We start from the raw sequence: 19,380 nt of genomic DNA, 5'->3' as shown, positions 1-19,380 counted from the left end.
TAGTTATTCTCCAGAATTTAACATATATTAGTAGCTAAAAGTGTTGATATAATAACATATTTACAAACAAAATAATGGATTATTATATTTGGTGAGAAGATTTGGTATTAACTTCAAAAGTCTATATAATTATGGCTCTGGTTTATTTTAGAGTATATGTTTAAGACCACACTATGCAAATTAAAAAGATATTATATTCAGTGTTTATGTAATTGTGTATTTCCTCTAAAATTACAGTGAAAATATCTATAATTAAATAAATGCTCTCTTCAATTATTGTAAAGTCTCATAATCTTTTTGACTCTATAAACAAAGACCTATTGTAACATCCTTGTGAAGTTTAGCTACTCATGAAAATGCCACACATTTTTTACTATATTTTAGAAGTAAGAAATAACTAATTAACTCTGCAAAATGAATTACCGCATGAATACATTAATCTTCAATAATTAATCATAATACCAATGTTAGTGATAATACCAATCCAATATTACAAATAAGCTAATTGTCTTTTAAAATTTACATATTGTACCTTTAACGCTAAAACTGTTCCAGATATTTCCAAACATAAGATTAATCTTTATTTCTATAATCAAATGACCTATCTTTCATTTGCTCATACAGTCTCAATAATCTCAAAGAAGCAACTACATCTGGATCCATTTTCACATTATTTGATGTAGCTATTTTCAAAAGAAAAGACAGTTCAATAAAATAATTAATCAATTTAAAGTTTAAGCTTATTATAAACAGCTGACTGGCAAACATGTGATTGCTAAGAACCATCAGCCCTGTTCATTTTATTCCTTTTAGCTTCATTTTACTTGTAAATGCATTCTTTTCCTTTTTGGGAAAGAATTTTTCCTCATTATTACCATTCTTTAAGTCAGGAAAAATGAACTTTATTCATATTTGCTATTGAATTAGCCTGAGACTTCACATCTCAATATACATGACATATTATTTTAAATTTCCAACATCTGTAATATACCCACCAACTGTGCTTCACTTGGGGACCTGCCATGGTTCCATGGCTGCTTTCTTCCTTCTCTTACTATAGACATGAGCGCTGCTCCACTTTCTTTGATGGTGACTATTTAACTGAAGCTGTGTATTCTTACTGCTTCCCATCACTAAGAACCAGAGAATATTAGAGCTGGAGTGGACTTTGGAATCCATCCTATCCACCCATCTTGCCTTATAGCTGAGGAATGAGATCCAGAGACAGAAATTAACTTGACATACACAGCTCAGTAGTGAGAGAACCAGGACACAATTGCAAATCATATTCCTCACAACTGTATGCATTATCTAGGACACCCCTCATTGCTCTGGACTGTCATTGTTCATTTGGTTGCTTGTCAGTCCTTAGAGACAAAAAAAAATTAATTTACATCTATATTTTTAGTGCCCAGAAAGCTTCTTAACTTGTTTTTTGACATTGTCCAAAGACCCAGGCACTGCCATGGGTACAGAAAACTATCTTGATCCTAAAAACTTCTTTTTTCCATCTTTCCTCCACCTCAGGGCCTTAGATTTTGTAGAAAAATCAGGTAGTTACATCGCTTTTGCAGCAGAGCTGATTTTGGAGGTCACCAGAGTGCTGGTGGTTTTTTCCTTAAGCTTTTCTCTCAACATCAATTCAGAGACTGCAATCCATAAAATGTTCTAGGTAGGAAGAACCATCTGGCGGTGAACGGTTCTATGGAAAGTATCATCTCCACTGCTGTTGTGTTATGTAAGAATCGATACAGGTGATAGATATAAAGGAAAGTCTTTAAATTTGTTTTCCAGTTATGCATACATGTCCACTTGTGTTTATCACTTTTCTTCCACATTGATAATAACTTAATTCTCACAGTCTCATGCAAGATAAGAAACAGACCCGACCTGAACCAAAGAAGAAACATTAATTCTCTCCATAGTTCTGGAATTAGGAATAGACCAATTTGGAAACTGAAGATATCAACATGCTTTTAAAAAATTTTTGCTCCATTTATATCTATTTTGTCAGCATATGGAAATAAAAACTGCCAGAAATAAAGTAGCCATATCATTCAAAATAGTGCTTCTCACAGGGTGGTCCACAGGAAGGAATCACTTAAGAGGTTGTTAAAACTACATATTTCTGAGCTACCACCCCAAATCTGCTGAAGCCTCATGAAAATAAACACACAAAATGTTAGCACATGGTGACATTGAAATGGCAACATGGTGTAGGGGAAGAACACCACGTGGAGAATTAGGAAAAGTGAATTCTTATCCTCTTTCCAACACAAACTAAATATGTGACCTGAGCAAGTCACTTAACCACCCTGGACAACAGTGTGTTGGAGTACATGTTCTGGAAAAGAATTTGTTGGAGCATATGTTGTTAACATCCTCACTAGTCTCTGATTCTTTAATCTTCTTAAGAAAAGTACATTTTGCAGTTAGTTAATAACGTTGTATTCCCTATTCTAATTACTTCAATTTTCCTAAGCATCCCATGGCCTCTTGAATATAAAGGAGTCATTTTATATGCGTCTCAGGCCATCTTTCAGGGTCTTTAAAGTCAAAATATTTAATGTGATTTGAATTCTCACTGTGTACCAGTTGATGGTCTAGCTAAAACCTCAACAATTCTATACAGTAGTTTGACACAATCTCCTTTTTAAATATAAGGGCAATCTCATCCAGTCAAGTAGGTTGCACAAACAAACTGCTTACATAATGTTGTCCTTCGACCCTAATCTTTCTCACGGTAGGATCCCAACGTCTTTTTGACAGTGAATAGAAGTGCTAGCGCCTGGAAACCTGCAGGCACCTGCAAGAATTAGACTCCCAGCATTATAACCATGCTCCAAAGTGGTTGCAAGAAATGATTGAAGAGAACTGGAATCCTATCCACTGGCCAAAGTTAAGAGTATATGTCACTGTACATTCTTTTTGGAAAGGGAAATTGCCTAAAGTAAAAAATTTAATTAATTTTTTACCTGCAACCCCATAACAGTAAGAGTTTTTGTTAAGTGAGTTAGTAAATATCATTTTAAACTACGTACTTAGAGTTTTTTCATCGTTTACTATGCATTGAAAACATGACAAATGATATATCAAGCTTAAGGAAATCATCAGAAACAGAGATACTGTTTTTGTATAAAGATTGCTATTAATTATAATATCAACAATGAAAACAATAGCATTGCAATTAGCACAATTCTGGCATGACAATGACCCTAAAGATACCTAGAAGACTATGAAGAATATTTAATGACATTGGAAAATAGGTTATAATATTATCTGTATCTCAATTGTCAATTATCCATTAAGTACGAGCCTGAATTTTTAAATGTATATACATAGAACAAAAGAAATGAATTTAAAAATATGAACAACTGTTATCTCTAAATTTTAAATAATTTAAAATGTCTTTCTCTTTACCTTTCTAAATACTCACGATTACTTAGAATGAATAGGAAATATTTCATAGTCAAAGACGTGTGTGTATTTAAAGAATGTCTTCAAGGTATGGGAAACTTTACTTGTGAGAAAGTAACTAGGAATTCAGTTTAACAGTAGTGGGGATCCTAGAACGATATATTGAAAAAAATTAGTGATTAATGGCAACATGTCCATCAATTTGAATAAAACTAGGAAGGAGACATGTCCTTCTACACTGGGGATGTGATAGGAACTTCCACACTGTCATGTGACAGGAAGCAGAGAAGGGAGAACTAACTCTACATCTTTAGATGACTTTTTTTTTTTGCAGGGGAAAGGAGAGAGAATCTATCATTGGAATCTGTTTCAAAGGATTTGGAGGTGGGCACAATGAGGTTGAGACTGTGCATTTGATCCTGGTGTAGGCATTTTTAGGAAGGCTAACCTGGAGCATGTGGCTCAGCCCTGACCTCAGCTTTCCCGTGCATCCCTCACTCTCATCCTTTCCAACTGCAGTGTTTCCTGGTCTCAAATCCTTAATGCCCAAGAGTGGCTTTCTGTCAAAATGAAATATTGAGCCATAAACTAGAATTGTACATCTCCCTCTCAAAATATGTGACCAACAAATGGGATTAAAACCGTGTTGGCAAATGTGGGTTATAACGATTTTACCTATTGGGAGCTATTCATCTGTATGTTGTTTTTATCATTTCAAATGTTATTTGTGGAAGGAGAATGTGATTATTTGCCAAAATCTACATTATGTCATCTGCCCTGTTCCATAAACAGATTACACATACCATACAGACATAAGCATAGGCTTGTGGTTAGCTAATTATGTTTAATGCAAATACTCACATATGTACAATTCATTTTGAAGGGATTAAATATAAGTGCCATATTTTAGTTACAAGGACTTTTGGGAATACCTCATCATAGCAGGGCACCAGAGCCACTTACAGTTCTTTTTTTTTTTAAATGAACATGAACCATTTGGAATATTATATACAAATCTAATTTTTGAAAAAATACCCACTAAGTACATAATAAACTGTGAGATAATTTGGCAAAAGTGCTAATCTATATTACAAATAGGATTTGTCCAGGTGTAATATACATCTTTAGATGACATTCTGTAGCCTTATAGTACAGTTTGAATTTGGGAAAGTGATGCCTCTAGTCTTGTTATTTTTGCTTTGAATTGCTTTGGCTATTGGGACTTTTTTGGGCTCCTTGTTAATTTTAGAATAGTTTTTTCTAGTTCTGTGAAAAATGTCATTGGTGGTTTGATAGAAATAGCAATGAATCTGTAAATTGCTTTGAGGAGTATGGCCATTTTGAATCTTTCTACCCATGACCATGGGATGTTTTTTCATTTGTTTGTCTCTTCTCTGATTTCTTTGAGCAGTGTTTTTTAATTCTCATTGTAGAGATCTTTCACTTTCCCCCTGCTTAGCTGTTTTCCTAGGTTTTTTATTCTTTACATGGCAATTGTGAATGAGATTACTTTTCTAGATTTGTCTCTTGGTTTGACTGTTGTTGGTATATAGGAATGCTAGTGATTTTTGTAGATCGATTTTGTATCCTGCAACTTTGCTTAAGTTGTTTATCAGCTGGAGACCAATAGAACAGAATAGGGAGCCCAGGAATAAGGCCACACATCTATGATCATCTGATCTTCAACAAAGCTGACAAAAATGAGCAATGGGTAAATAACTCCCTATTCAATACATGGTGTGAGATAACTGGCTAGCCATATGCAGAAGATTGAAGCTGGACTCCTTTCTTATACCATATGCAAAAATCAACTCAAGATGGATTAAAGATTTAAATGTAAAACACAAAACTGTAAAAACTCTGGAAGACAACCTAAGCAATACCATCCTGAACATAGGAACAAACAAAGATTTCATGACAAAGACACCAAAAGCAATCACAACATTGTTGTGAATGACATGTGAGGTCTAACTAAACCTAAGAGCTTTTGCACAGCAAAAGAAACTGTCAACAGAGTAAACAGACAATCTACAGAATAGAAGAAAATTTTTGCAAACTATGCACCTGACAAAGTATATATGAAGAACTTAAACAAATTTAGAAGAAAATAACAACCCCATTTGAAAGCAGGCAAAGAACATGGACACTTCTCAAAAGAAGACTTATGTGCCACTAACTAGCATATGAAAAAAGAATTCAATATCACTGATCATTAGAGAAATGCAAATCAAAACCACAATGAGATACTATCTCAACACAAGTCAGAACGATTATTAAAAAGTCAAAAAAATAAGAGATGCTGGTGAGGTTGCAGAGGGGAAAAAAACACTTATACACTGTTGGTGGGTGCATAATTTAGTTTAACCATATGGAAAGCAGTCGCCCAATTCCTCAAAGAGCTAAAAGCAGAACCACCATTTGACCCAGCAATTCCATCAGTGGGTATATGACCAGAGGAATATAAATCATTCTACCATAAAAACACATGACTGCAAATTTTCATTGCAGCACTATTCACAATAGCAAAGACATGGAATCAACCTAAATGCCTATCAATGACAGATTGGATGAAGAAAATATGATACATATACACTGTGGAATACTATGCAGCCATAAAAAAACAAGAAATGAAACTGGAGGCTATTATTCTTAGCAAACAAATACAGGAACAGAAAACCAAATACCACATTCTCACTTATAGATGGGAGCTAAATGATAAGAACACATGGACACATAGAGGAGGAACAGCAGATGCTGGGGCCTACTTGAGGGTGAGGATGGGAGGAAGGAGAGGAGCAGAAAAGATAACTTTGGGCACTGGGCTTAAAACCTGGGTGATGAAACAATGTATACAACAATGCCTGTAATCTCAGCCCTTGGGAGGCTGAGAGAGGTGGACCACCTGAGGTCAGGAGTTTCAGACCAGCTGGCCAACATGGTAAAACCTTATCTTCTCTAAAAATACAAAAAATCATCCAGGCATGGTGGCACACATTTGTAATCCCAGCTACTTAGGAGGCCAAGGCCAGAGAATCACTTGAACCTGGGAGGCAGAGGTTACAGTGAGCCAAGATCACATCACTGCATTCCATCCTGGGTAACAGAATGAGACCCCATCTCAAAAAAAAAATATTGCCTGTTTCCCAGTGTAACTCTTTTTTGATGAATGAAACAGTGTTTGAGTGACTCAGAAGTCTAAAGAGCTTCTCCTTCATATACTTCGTGCCTTGCTCCTTTGTCTGAGAAAGCTTTTTACTTCTGAAGATTTTTTTTAATATTACAGAGTTATACTCTTCTTTATAAGCATGATTTCTTAATATACACATTTTTGGATGGGTTTCATGTGTTCTATGGTTGTATATTTGCTCCAGTATTGTATAACAAATTTTCATGCCAACAACTGTTGTTTACCATGAGAGTGTGGATGAATGTTCTTGTTTAAAGAAAAGAAGATCTCAGTGGTAACCCAAGCAACATATTCCATTCTATAACCAAAAGGGTCTTATAAAAATTTTCATTGCAATTCAGTTCTAATATGGAGCTTATTGAACCTAAAACATCTGAATTATCATATCTGATCCATGACTTCGTTACAAAAGCCCAGAATGTTAGTGAAGTATCAAAATTATGTTCATATATGTTTTGTTTTATTTTTTAAGATGGAGTCTCTCTCTGTTGCGCAGACTTCCCAGATTCAAGTGACTCTCCTGCTTCAGCTTTCCAGGTATCTGGGACTACAGGTGCACACCACCACACCTGGCCAATTTTTGTATTTTTAGTAGACACAGGGTTTTGCCATTTTGGCCAGGCTTGTCTTGAACTTCTGACCTCAGGTGATCCACCTGTAGTGGCCTCTCAAAGTACTGGGATTACAGGCATAAGCCATTGTACCCAGCCCATAAATGGTTTTCATTTAAGTACACTTTGTTCAGTGCTTTCTTAGAGAAATTAATAAATACCACAAAATGGAGATAATGGCCTTTTTGCTATACTATCATAATTATTACATGTAATATAACTGCTTTCATATTAAATTAACAGGAGGCAGGTTTACAAATTAAATGAATCCTGAATATTTATCTGTATAATATTGGTTTTCTTATCTTTTCTGGAAATACACATAGGTTGATTTTTAAATTAACTCATAATGTTCCCACTAATTAAAAAAAAATTTAACTCAGAGTGTCATTTACAGCAACATGAATGAAACTGTGGACCATTATATTAAGTGAAAGTGCTGAGTGAGGCCAGTACAGAAAGACAAATGTTGTATCTTCTTACTCATATATAGGAACTAAAAAGACAAGACTCTATGTCGTGGAGATAGAGAGTAGAATAATAATAGATACTGAAGACTGGGAAGGGTGTGCCTGTGGGTGGGAGAGGTTGTTAATGGGTACAAACAAACAGCCAGTGAGAAGGAATATGTTCTAATAATGTTCAATAGCAGAGTAGCATGATCATAATTAATAGCATATCATATATTTTAAAGTTGCTAGAAGAGAGGACTTAAAATATTCCCAGCACACCCCAAATACCCTGACTTGATCATTATACACTGTGTACATGTAACAAAATATGCATGTACTCCATACATGTGTACAACCACTAGTGTCAATAAAAACTGCTTTGTCTATCATATATAATCTCCTAATAATTTGTACAATTCTTTATTACCATCATCATTACTGAACATTTTTTATATAATTGGATGATCCTGGTAAGTGGTAAGAGTGGTAACCATACAACCGAAAGGGGGAACGTAGGTATGCATCCCTTATTTATTATCAACATTTTGTTGTAGGGCTTTCTCCTCAGTTCAGCTGAAAGCCAGGTTCTTGTTGCATGGCCATGAGAGATTAGGCTCGCAGATGCTTTGAAGGGTGAGAAAAATAGAATTTATTGGGCAAAAAGGAAAACAAAGGATACAGGGACTCTCAGCAGAGTGGGAGTACTGCTAGGATAGGCTTTCCACATAGTAGATTGAATTCCAGGTTCCACCCTGGAACAAGAGAGGCCAGGCTTCCTAGCAATTTGGGAGGCTGAGGTAAGAGGATCACTGTAGCCCAGGAGTTTGAGACCAGCCTGGGCAACATGGTGAAACCCCATTTCTACAAAAAATACAAAAATTAGCTGTGCGTGATGTTGAGAGCCTGTAGTACCAACTACTCAGGAGGCTGAGGTGAGAGGATCACCTGAGCCTGGGGAGGTAGAGGCTGCAGTGAGCCAAGGCTACACCACTGCACTCCTGCCTGGGTGACAGACTGAGATCCTGTCTCGTCCAAAATAAAATAAATAAAATCTAAAGAATGGCTTTCAATTATTATAACAGATTTTATTCATAATAGTATTGGGAACTGTATTTCACTTGTTACTCTGAATAGTAGATGTAAGCCTGGTGGGGAGGTGTCTACTTATTAGGTGAGATTCAGAAAATGTAAAAAATTACAAACTCTAATTTCTGAATTTCAAGCATTTTAAGATTTAAAATGTTTGTAAGGGAAAGCATAGAGCATGGAATAGAGATTCCCCTATACATTTTCATCACACACAGAAGAGAAAGCAGGCCTATAAGCTGAACCAAGATTAGAGAGATTTTAAAAGATTTTTACTTAGAAGAATTTCTCATATGACTAGTTTAATATGAATAATATGAAAGATCCATACATAAGATAACAATTTAAAAATTTCTAAGAAAAATAAAATAGTTCAAATGTCTTTGACAATCAGCATCCCATACTTTGATACTCAAATGATTCTATGTTGGGAAAAATAAAAAGATAAACTATTAATAATTTAAAAATACAGAAAATATTACCTCCCATGAAAATAGTATAATGATATAATTAAATCATGTACTTTACTTTTCTAAAAAATTAATACTGTGATCTAATATTTTATCCTTGATCTCTGGAATATAGAACAAATGCAAATAGTGAAAATGTTGTAGTTTTCTAACATCAAGTATGATTACTGAGACATTTTCTCCATTACCAGCTGTCATAATCAAAGACAAAAGTCCTTGGCTACTCTACTTAGTAAAGTAGGTAGTTCCTAGGAGCTCTTCTGATGAATAATGACAAGAATCCCAAGCCAGTTTCACCCACTGAACCAAGATACAGTAAAGCCACAAGAATCCAAATGTTCATCTGTCAAATCTCCTCATTTTAGAAATAAGAAAATTGAATTACTGAGAATAATATCTCTGAAGTCACATCAATTGTTTTTGTTTTCTCTTCTCTATGCAACGGGGCAAATATAACAGACCAGAAATTTTCCACTAATACATCTTCTAAGGACACCAGAGTTTTTTTCAAAGTGGTCAGAGAAAACAGAAGTATATTCAACAATGTAATATTCCCCACTAATGCGATATGTAATATTTGTCAAATACGTGTTACAAATTTACACCGTATAATGTGTACTTTGAGAAATTGGATTATCTCATTTAGTTACATCTAAAATACATTAAATTAGTTACTATTAAGTGAATTTGTATAGGAAAATAATTCATAAGATGGTCATCAGATCAAAGAGGAAACCTGATAATTACTGCTTTATGTGATTGATTTGAAATGAAGCTTAGGTTAAAACTATAAGGTAGGTTTTTAAAAACATGTTTTCATGTAGTTGAGAAAGGACAGGAACCTATTTTTTTCTCCACTCTTTTCTTCTCCATCATCACTTCTTAAGTTTCTAGTATAAATCTCAACATAGAAAACAAAAAGTATAGTTTATAATTGACTGACCAGGAAACAGAATGACAGAGGGAAGCATGACACTTCTATGAAAGACAGCAAACTGCCCATGGTGTAGAACAAAAACACTTAGCCTGCGTCTTTAGCCAGTTCATTGTTGCAAATCATATTCAGAAGGTTTTATTCTGCATGTTCTATCTATTGGACAAAAATTCCAGCACTGGAAATAGGAGTCATCATTTGCTTATGTAGCTGGACAGATCACAGGCTGTGCTGAAGTATTGTGTTATCTCTCCAACCTTGTACTATGCAAAGCATCACTGCACATTTCTGAAAATCCATTAAGACTATGAAAGGCAGGCATACAAAATAATATAATCCATGCTCCATTCTGGTCTTAATGTAAAGCCACAGAATTGCTTATAGCATCCCAAATTCAGCTTTATGTTTACTGGGGGAAATGCCTACCTCATGAAGGCATGGCCCTGCCCTATTTGTACACACTTTTAGGAGACAGTGAAATAAAACATCCTTTTGCAAAGCTTGATAGCGAATCTCTGAAAGGAATAGAAGCTTTCACAGACACTGTTTGAATGAGTTCATTTTTAACTCTGTCTCAGTTAGGCATATTTCATTGGTATTTCAAAAATAAGTGTCATATTTCCAATCTTTAGACCTACTCTTTGGAATAACTGGATCTCTACATTTAATTTTTCTTCCAGCGTAAGAAGCAAGGCTGAATGGATGGTAGCAATAATCACGTGCTTTCATTCTGTGGTCGGCAAGAGGAGGAAAGAAACAAATGCTGATGGGTTTATTCTATGACACTACAGCACCAAAAGGTACAAAAAGTGTTTCACTATTTAAAAAAATGTATTTTTAGCCACATTAGCTTCAATTCCTCTGAACAAAAAATACTTAACTAATTGACTTTTTATTACACAACTGCTGTATTTGAATGACATAATTAATGAAGAAACAAATGTGAAATGTGTTTCCATGTTTACAGTTATTTTTTCAGTCATTAAGATAAAATCTAGCCCCCTTTGTATGTTCATTTTTTGTAAGTAAGAAAACTATTTATATTTTTCTTGTATTATTTCACCATCTAACTGCATGTCTCTTTGCTATAAAATGGCTTTGATCAACTTGATACCATGGATATGATGGTATGCACCTGTAATCCCAGCTACTCGGGAGGCTGAGATGAAAGAATCACCTGAGCCTGGGAGATACAGCTGCAGTGAGCCATCTGTGTGTGCCACTGCATTCCAGCCTGTGTGACAAAGTGAGATCTGTCTAAAAAATTTTTTAAAAACATACTTCTTTTGGGGACAATTTAAAGGCATAGGGAAATATTCAGGAAACATTTAGGGAGAAAAAATAGGGTATATATTTTTATGGAAGGAAAAACTGGTATTAGAAAGAAAGTCATATTTTTAAAAGATAATAGAGATATCTAAAAGTATGCTTTCATAATTTTTTTAAAAAATTGTATTATATTTAAACTAAATACCATTTTAATGTTCTAACAATAATCTGAGGCAACAAATTTATTATGAAGCATTTCATAATAGAATGAAGTCTCTCAAATAAAGTCATTTAATCTTTTGAATAACACACAGCTTAAAATTTAAGTTTTTGAACAGTCTGAAAAACAATGAATGAATGTCATTTTTTTAATTGAGAAATAGTATATATGAAATATTACTTTTGTTGAAAAACTCCAGATATATGACTGTGTCCTATGAAATCAAAACTGTATTTTGATTGGTCACCTACAAATTGCTGAACACTGCTAGACATGGCAAATATATAGCACAGAATCACTACCTTTAAGGATTAATGGGAAAAGAACATATACAAGTAAGGAACTGTCAGTGTGTATGAGTGGTGAAACTTTGTGAACCTATACAGCTCTAGAGGTTGTCAGAGGAAGGGCAAGATCATTTTTTGGAGGCATGAAGTGGATTGTCAGTGGTTACTTCTTACGGGAGATGATTTTTAGCAGGGTATTGAAAAATAAATAATAATTCAAAAATTCAAATGAAGACTACTAGAGCTGTGGGGTATGTGATGTTAGGCAAAGGAAACAACCTGGACAAACGTGAGAAGGTTTGACATCATTCTAAGGCCTGGGGCCAATGTATAATTCAGGATTGTTGTAGAGAAAAGTCCAGTGGGAACGAAATGTAATAGGAAATTTAACAGAAGGATAGGACTTTGGAAGATAATGGATTTCTTGTTAGGATTTAGTTTGGCTTAAGATGTCAGAAATTGCAAATAATATCAGCTTATAGAAGACAGCATTTTATTTCTCCCATCCATGTTATTGCCTGAGGAAGCTGGTCTATGACAAGTTTGGAAGCTCGGTGATGCTGCTAATAAATTCAGGGTCTCTTTTGCTCTCTACTCCACCATTTTTTGCATCTCACCTCACAAGTTCGAAGAGCTGATCTAGCCCTAACCCTCATATCTATAATTCAGTTACTAGCAAAGAGAAAAGGATGAAGAAAGACATGCTACCTCTCTGTCTGTTCTGGATGCTATATAAAATATCATAGACTGAGTAGCTTGTAAATAACAGAAATTTATTTCTCTTTGTTCTGGAGGCTGGGAAGTCCCAAATCAAGGTATCCATAGGTTCCAATATCTGGTGAGGACTGCTTCCTTGTTTATAGACAGCTATCTTCTTGCTGTGTGTGTCTTCACATGGTAGAAAGGGTAAAGAAGCTCTCTGAGGTCTCTTTCATAGGCCCTTAATCCCATTCACGAGGGCTCTGCCTACCAAATCACTTATTAACAGCCCAACCTCATAATACCTTCATATTGGGGCTTAGGATTTTAACATACGAACTTTAGGGAGACACAGTCATTTAATCCATAGCACTGTCTTTAAGGACGCTTAGCAGAAGTGGTACATGGCACTCTTGCTTGCATACTATTGATCAGAACTGAGGAATAAATTCACAGTGAGCTAAAGGGAAGCTGGGAATTTAACCTTCAGTGTGGTCAGCTGTGCATCTTCCAAAGATGGCAGCAGGCAAGTGGTCCCATTAGGAAAGAAAAAAGAAAAATGGATATAAGAGGTCAACTAGCAGTTCCTGGCAGGCCATCCTGGGATTCTTATAATAAATCTCAAAAGGCATAACCAGGCCGAGGCGGGTGGATCACGAGGTCAAGAGATCGAGACCATCCTGGTCAACATGGTGAAACCCCGTCTCTACCAAAAATACAAAAAATTAGCTGGGCACGGTGGCGCATGCCTGTAATCCCAGCTACAAGGGAGGTTGAGGCAGGAGAATTGCCTGAACCCCAGGAGGCGGAGGTTGCAGTGAGCCGAGATCGCGCCATTGCACTCCAGCCTGGGTAACAAGAGCGAAACTCCGTCTCAAAAAAGAAAAAAAAAAGAAAAAAGGCATAACCACTGCAGGCATTAAGAGAGGCTAACATGGCCAACATGGCGAAACCCCGTCTCTACTGAAAATACAAAAATTAGCCGGGCGTGGTGGAGGGCGCCTGTAATCCCAGCTACTCCAGAGGCTGAGGCACGAAGAATCGCTTGAACCTGGGAAGCAAAGGTTGTAGAGAGCCGAGATCGTGCCACTGTACTACAGCCCGAGCGACAAAGCGAGAATCTGTCTCAAAAAAAAAAAAAAAAAGATTCTGGTGGCAGGAGTAGAACAATCAGATTTGTTGAGGTACAAACATGGATTAGAGAGTGGCCAGTGGGGAGAAAAACTGGTTAAGAGGCTATTGCAGTAACCCAGACAAGAAATAAAGTAATGTCAGTGGATACAGAGAAGGGAGCTTAGGTTTCCAACGTAACTGGAAGATAGAATTAAAAGATTTTGATGACTGGTTGTGAAAAGATGAGGGAAAGAGAGGAAGGGGGAGATGATTCCCAGAAAATATAACAACATGCAACGAGGTAAGAAAGAATTCAGAAGTGGACTTGGCAGAATAGATCAAAAGCATCTCAACTGTGCAGAAGTAGGCTTTACACTTAAAGGTCATGGTTGCTGTGTTCCCATGTTTTGAAATGAATTTTGGTGGTTTTTAATTTTACTTCTATTTTACTCCAAATCATTATTACAGTGTCTGTGTGGAAACATCAATTGTTTACAAAAACATGATAAAGATTTAAAGAGAGGGTTTCAAAGTATATGAGGTCATAAATCTTCCCAACTTAAGCTACTTTAATCTCAGTGCAGCAAATCTGTGGTTTGAGCTGTTATTATAATGACATAACTTTTATTTACCAGATGTTTTCAGATATAAGGAAATAAAAAGCACTAACATCACTATCAGTAAGAATTTGTTGTCTGCTATTTAATTCACACATATGGTAAATTCTCCTAAATTTTGACTCAGTAATTACCCTGATTTTACAAATGAGAAAAAATGATCCAGAGAAAATTTATTTAACATGCCTGAGGTCAAATCAACTAGTAAGAGACAGCCCTATGATTTAAACCTGGGTGTGTCCACACTCTTGAAAGCTCCATCACCCAGGCTACACACTGCTTCTGAGGTGACTCTGTTTCTGAAATGGAAAGAAAGAAAAGGCAAACTAATGATCTTTGAAAATGTGACAACACAATTAGTATGTTGTATATGAAAAACAGGAAAAAAAAAAAGAAACATTCACAAAGTAGTTCTCTCTATTGTTTCTGTACTGCAGAAATCATGCTAAATCTATTCATTGTATGCACTACATGACATCATTCTAGAAAAACAGCAAAATAGCTGGAAACCAAAGACGGGGAATAAAAACGTCAACCATCTGCCCATTGATCTGCAGCACCCTGGTGTCAGACCAGGCCTCCTCCCTTCAGCTCTCAGTTTTCTGTGCCAGTTATGGAGGTAAAATCATAAGTTATGTTTTTTTTAATTGCTTATTCAGTATTTTTAGTTGAATATTGACATACTATGATCGCACATATTTATGGGGCATAAAGTGATGTTACAGCATATGTATAAAATGTGAACTATTTGAATTAAGCTAATTGACTTAGTTATGTTCTTAATAATTCAATCAGAAAGTACAATCTGTCCGTTAAAAAAAGAACAAAAACAAAAACTAAGTATATGCAAATAATCCTAATAAGGTAAAAAAAATTACATGTTTTCCCTCAACTTACTTCTCAGCACATATTGTATCTATTTCAGGCTGGTACCAAAAAGTCCTTCCCCTCTGCCTTCCCACTGTAAGAAATATTGTTGTGCTTTGGTCAAGGAATAGGCTGAGGTGGACATCTGGGCCAAAGTGACTCAGCAAGTTTGGAATGAAGGTGCACAATTCCATGTTTAATGCAAACACAGCTATTTAGCCATAACGTGGGAAGGTCATCCCTTGGCCCTAAGCCACGATTGTCTATAAAAGGTATAAGTGCCCTGTTAACATTGTGCAGGCACACTTGCACCCAGAGAAAGGGAGAGAAAGTCAGAACTGTCCATCTTTGCAAACGGACGGTGAGAGCCAGGTGAGCTCAGCTCACCCATGCCCAGAAAGAGGAAAGAATTAAGCTACTGACCCTGGAAGGCAAGGAAGAGCTGGCTGTGCAGCTCTGTGTGGGAGCCGTCAGACTAAGCAGCCGAGACAGGGTGGACAGTGTGAGAAAGCTGTTGATGAGAACTGCTGCTGAATAAAAGCATCTTTCACCTGCCTATGGCCCCCCAAGTGTTCTTTCTGCTCATCCACACACTCCCTTCAGAACTCAACATGGCAATTGGCATAGTCGTGAATCTGACACCTGCCATCTGCCATTTTGTTTTTCTTCTCCAGAAGTACTGCCTGTCTTTCTACCACTCAAGCTTCCCTAGGAGTCCTCTTTGCTTCCTCCTTCTTTAGGTCTCCTGCTCAGGCTGTCAGTTAATTAGGTCCAACCAGCTTTTGCCTGAGGCAATTCATGGGAGAGTAGACCTTAGGAGAGTGGCAGGAAGAGGTGGGGAAGTGTGACTTTTGATCTCCTGCGGTTCAGTGAAAATATGCTGATCCTCCAGGTCTCTCATCAGAATGAAGCACAGCAAATCTTTCTCTTGCTGACATTTACCTCCTGTGCTGCATCTGTCTCTTTTCTCCTTCTAACCAGAGCGGAATTCTCTTAACCTGAGACCCAGGTGGTGGTGGGTATGATGTCTCCAAACTACCACATTAAATGCTGGAGAAATCTCAGGCAGTAGATGTGTCCCAGACTGAATATGACCTTCCCTGCTTGGTGCATCAGGAAACCAACTAGGAAATGTAGTTTTAGAGATGTTTCCTTCCAGCAGTCACTTAGGAAGTTCGTTGACATAGGCATTGGTGTCTGGCCAGTTAACACTGGGATGAGGCAGCACAAGCTAAATTTTCCTCATAATCTGGAAGAATGTATCATGGCCTCCACGCTTCAGAAATTATCAGAGGCATATTTGCTGATTAGTGTTACATAATAATCATCCCACCTTATGTTTAAAACTCTCTTGTATTTCAAACTTTTTTAAGTTCTCTTGCCTAAAATGCAATATTCCAAAAATAGGTAGATGGCCTGAACTTTCTCAACACTATGCAAGTCTGGAACTTGTAGCGGTAAACTAGATTAATTCATGCTAAATGATAAAATCATTTCCAAACTGAGATTTTTTTAAAGTTCTTTTTTAAATAATTTTTTTCTTCCTAATCTGTAATAACCATTCTTGAATCCGGACACATCTAATTTGTATCCACAAATTAATAATAATAATAAAACAACAAACATTTTTTTGAGTATTTAGTTTCAGGCATTGTGCTAACCAATTAAAACTATATTCTAAGCCTCACAATACTTTCAATACGTAATGAGTAATAGTCCCATTCTACAGCTGAATAAATAGAGGCTTAAAGAGTTTGAGATACAACTGGAGATTATATTGCTATTGACTGTCTATCCCAGAGTCTAAGATCTAAGCACTATACCTTACTATTTCCCTGGTGTCTAATTAAGTGAATACCTAGGATATGTCTCATTGACTCTATGGACTAGTACTTGCATATTATAGATAGCATTTATATTAGCAACTACTTCTTGAAAATTCTAAAATTTTTATAAATGCAGTCTTGTTTCCTGTGATAATTGCTTGGTCTTAAAAAATTTCTTTTTTTTTTTTTCAACCAAAAGGTAAAAATAGTCATCAAAAACTCCCGCCACACAAAGGATCTTGCAACATGTGATCTAAAAAATACTTAAAATAGGCTGGGCGCGGTGGCTCAAGCCTGTAATCCCAGCACTTTGGGAGGCCGAGGTGGGTGGATCACGAGGTCAAGAGATCGGGACCATCCTGGTCAACATGGTGAAACCCCGTCTCTACTAAAAATACAAAAAATTAGCTGGGCATGGTGGCATGTGCCTGTAATCCCAGCTACTGGGGAGGCTGAGGCAGGAGAATTGCCTGAACCCAGGAGGCGGAAGTTGCGGTGAGCCGAGATCGCGCCATTGCACTCCAGCCTGGGTAACAAGAGCGAAACTCCGTCTCAAAAAAAAAAAAAAAAAAAAAAAAAGAAATACTTAAAATAAAGGCCATGATACCACAGAGCAGCTCTGAGATACATCAAAGTGCCCTTGTCAAGAGAGTTTAAGTCTTTAGATAACTAAATGATGCAAGCTAGCTCGGCACCAGAAGTTTCAGAATGTGGCAGGAGAGACAGAGATACTATTGTGGTTTTGGAGCCCTTTCCTCCAAAAAAACATTAGATGTAAATCATTTTTCTGAATAGATTCCTTTTAATAATTTTTGGTCTTTTCTTTTAAGCATGGAGAAAGTATATCACCCTAAAATACCCCAGCGAAAATAGGATAAGAAGTCATTATCAATTCTTCCTCATGGGCATAAAAGAATAAATTTACTTATTGATATTCTGTCATTTGTTTTTAAAGGAGAATGCACCTTCAGCTCCAGAAATGTTTTGTCCATAGACATTAAAAGTGAAGAGTGCAGAGTTTTCAGTGAAATATGGTAATTTGTTGGCATTGCAAAATTATTTTGGATGTATGCTTCTAAATCTCTTTGGCAAGCATAAGGAAACCAAGAATACAAAATTATGACATCAAATTATATCAGAACTCTGAAAAGTGTTTTTTACAAACGTAGTGAAATATTTTGGGAAAATGACTTCAAACTTTGTGATTATGCCCTATTTATACCAGCTGATGAGACTGTTCATAAAATAGAACAGCAAGTTAAATGATTGAGTCACAGAATTTTGTCTCATATATAGAGAATTTAAGGGAACATAAATGTGCATTTTAGAATACAAGTGCACCTTGTGAACTTAATAAAATAATATGAAATTTAAAAAAATCTCTGGAGTAGAGGCAACATTTTACCTCTATCCCCTAAGAGTCTCCAGCTGGGCCTGAGAATTCAATTGACATAAGACAGATTAACAGGGGAAAAGCATGCATACTTTTACATGAAACACGGAAGCTCCCATATGAAAATGAAGACCCAAAGAAGTGGCAAAATGAAGTGTTAATATACTAGGTTGAGGAAAAAGAGGCAATTGTAAAATAATAATAATAGTAATAGCAATATATGGGAGTCTGAAGGAAAATAAGAGGTTGTTGTGGTTTGTTGTTGTTGTTTGTTTTGTACTGAGTCTGTTTGTGTGGATTTCTCTTGGCCTCAACTCCCCATCTCTTATGATAAGAATGTTTCTTTTCCCCTAGAATGAGGTGAAATTCTTTCCCACGGGAGTTTTGCCTCCTGTCTTTCTTTTGCACTTGCTGTTTTGCAAGTGCTTTTAGCTCAAAATAATCCTTATGCCAAGTGATGTATTTTGGAGTGGCATAGTCTGCCATTCTTTATCTTTCAATTACAACCTTTTGGGAATGAAAAACTACATAAACATCCATTGTTTTCATTAATAACTTTCACCAGAGATTTATTGTTGATCACATAATGTGGTAAAAAAACATAACTAAAGCATAACTTCCAACTGGAAGTCAGGAGGTCTCAGTTTTTATCCCAGTTCGAAACATAATTTACTTCTAGGTGCCTCAGGGTTTTTTTTGTTTTGTTTGTCTTTTTTGTTGTTGTTGTTTTTTTTTTTTTTATTAAGTTAAAAAAGTCATACTTTATAAAATCTAAGATTCTTCTGAACCCTGTGATTCTGTACTACCTTAAAATATCAACAGCTGCTCGGTTCTTTTCTCTAGGACTGCTCACTGCAGCATATTCCCTAGGTATTACTTTATAGCCATCAAGAATTCATCCACAAATACTACATGTTAAACCCCAAACAATT

The 19,380-nt window shown here is 36.2% G+C and overlaps 1 long non-coding RNA gene across 1 annotated transcript in view; it reads left to right on the top strand.

Moving 5' to 3' along the window:
* The window catches only part of LOC118148578 (uncharacterized), a 54,136-nt gene extending 36,498 nt beyond the window's left edge, over nucleotides 1–17,638 (top strand). Inside the window, exons 3-4 of the long non-coding RNA XR_004735439.3 lie at nucleotides 10,838–10,957; nucleotides 14,800–17,638. This is a non-coding gene — a long non-coding RNA (uncharacterized LOC118148578). The remainder of the gene's footprint in view (nucleotides 1–10,837; nucleotides 10,958–14,799) is intronic.
* Nucleotides 17,639–19,380: the final 1,742 nt, after the last annotated feature.

This window comes from Callithrix jacchus, chromosome 16 (genome assembly GCF_049354715.1).
Source record: "Callithrix jacchus isolate 240 chromosome 16, calJac240_pri, whole genome shotgun sequence".
Classification (NCBI taxonomy): domain Eukaryota; kingdom Metazoa; phylum Chordata; class Mammalia; order Primates; family Cebidae; genus Callithrix; species Callithrix jacchus.
This window is presented reverse-complemented; position numbering and strand designations above follow the sequence as displayed.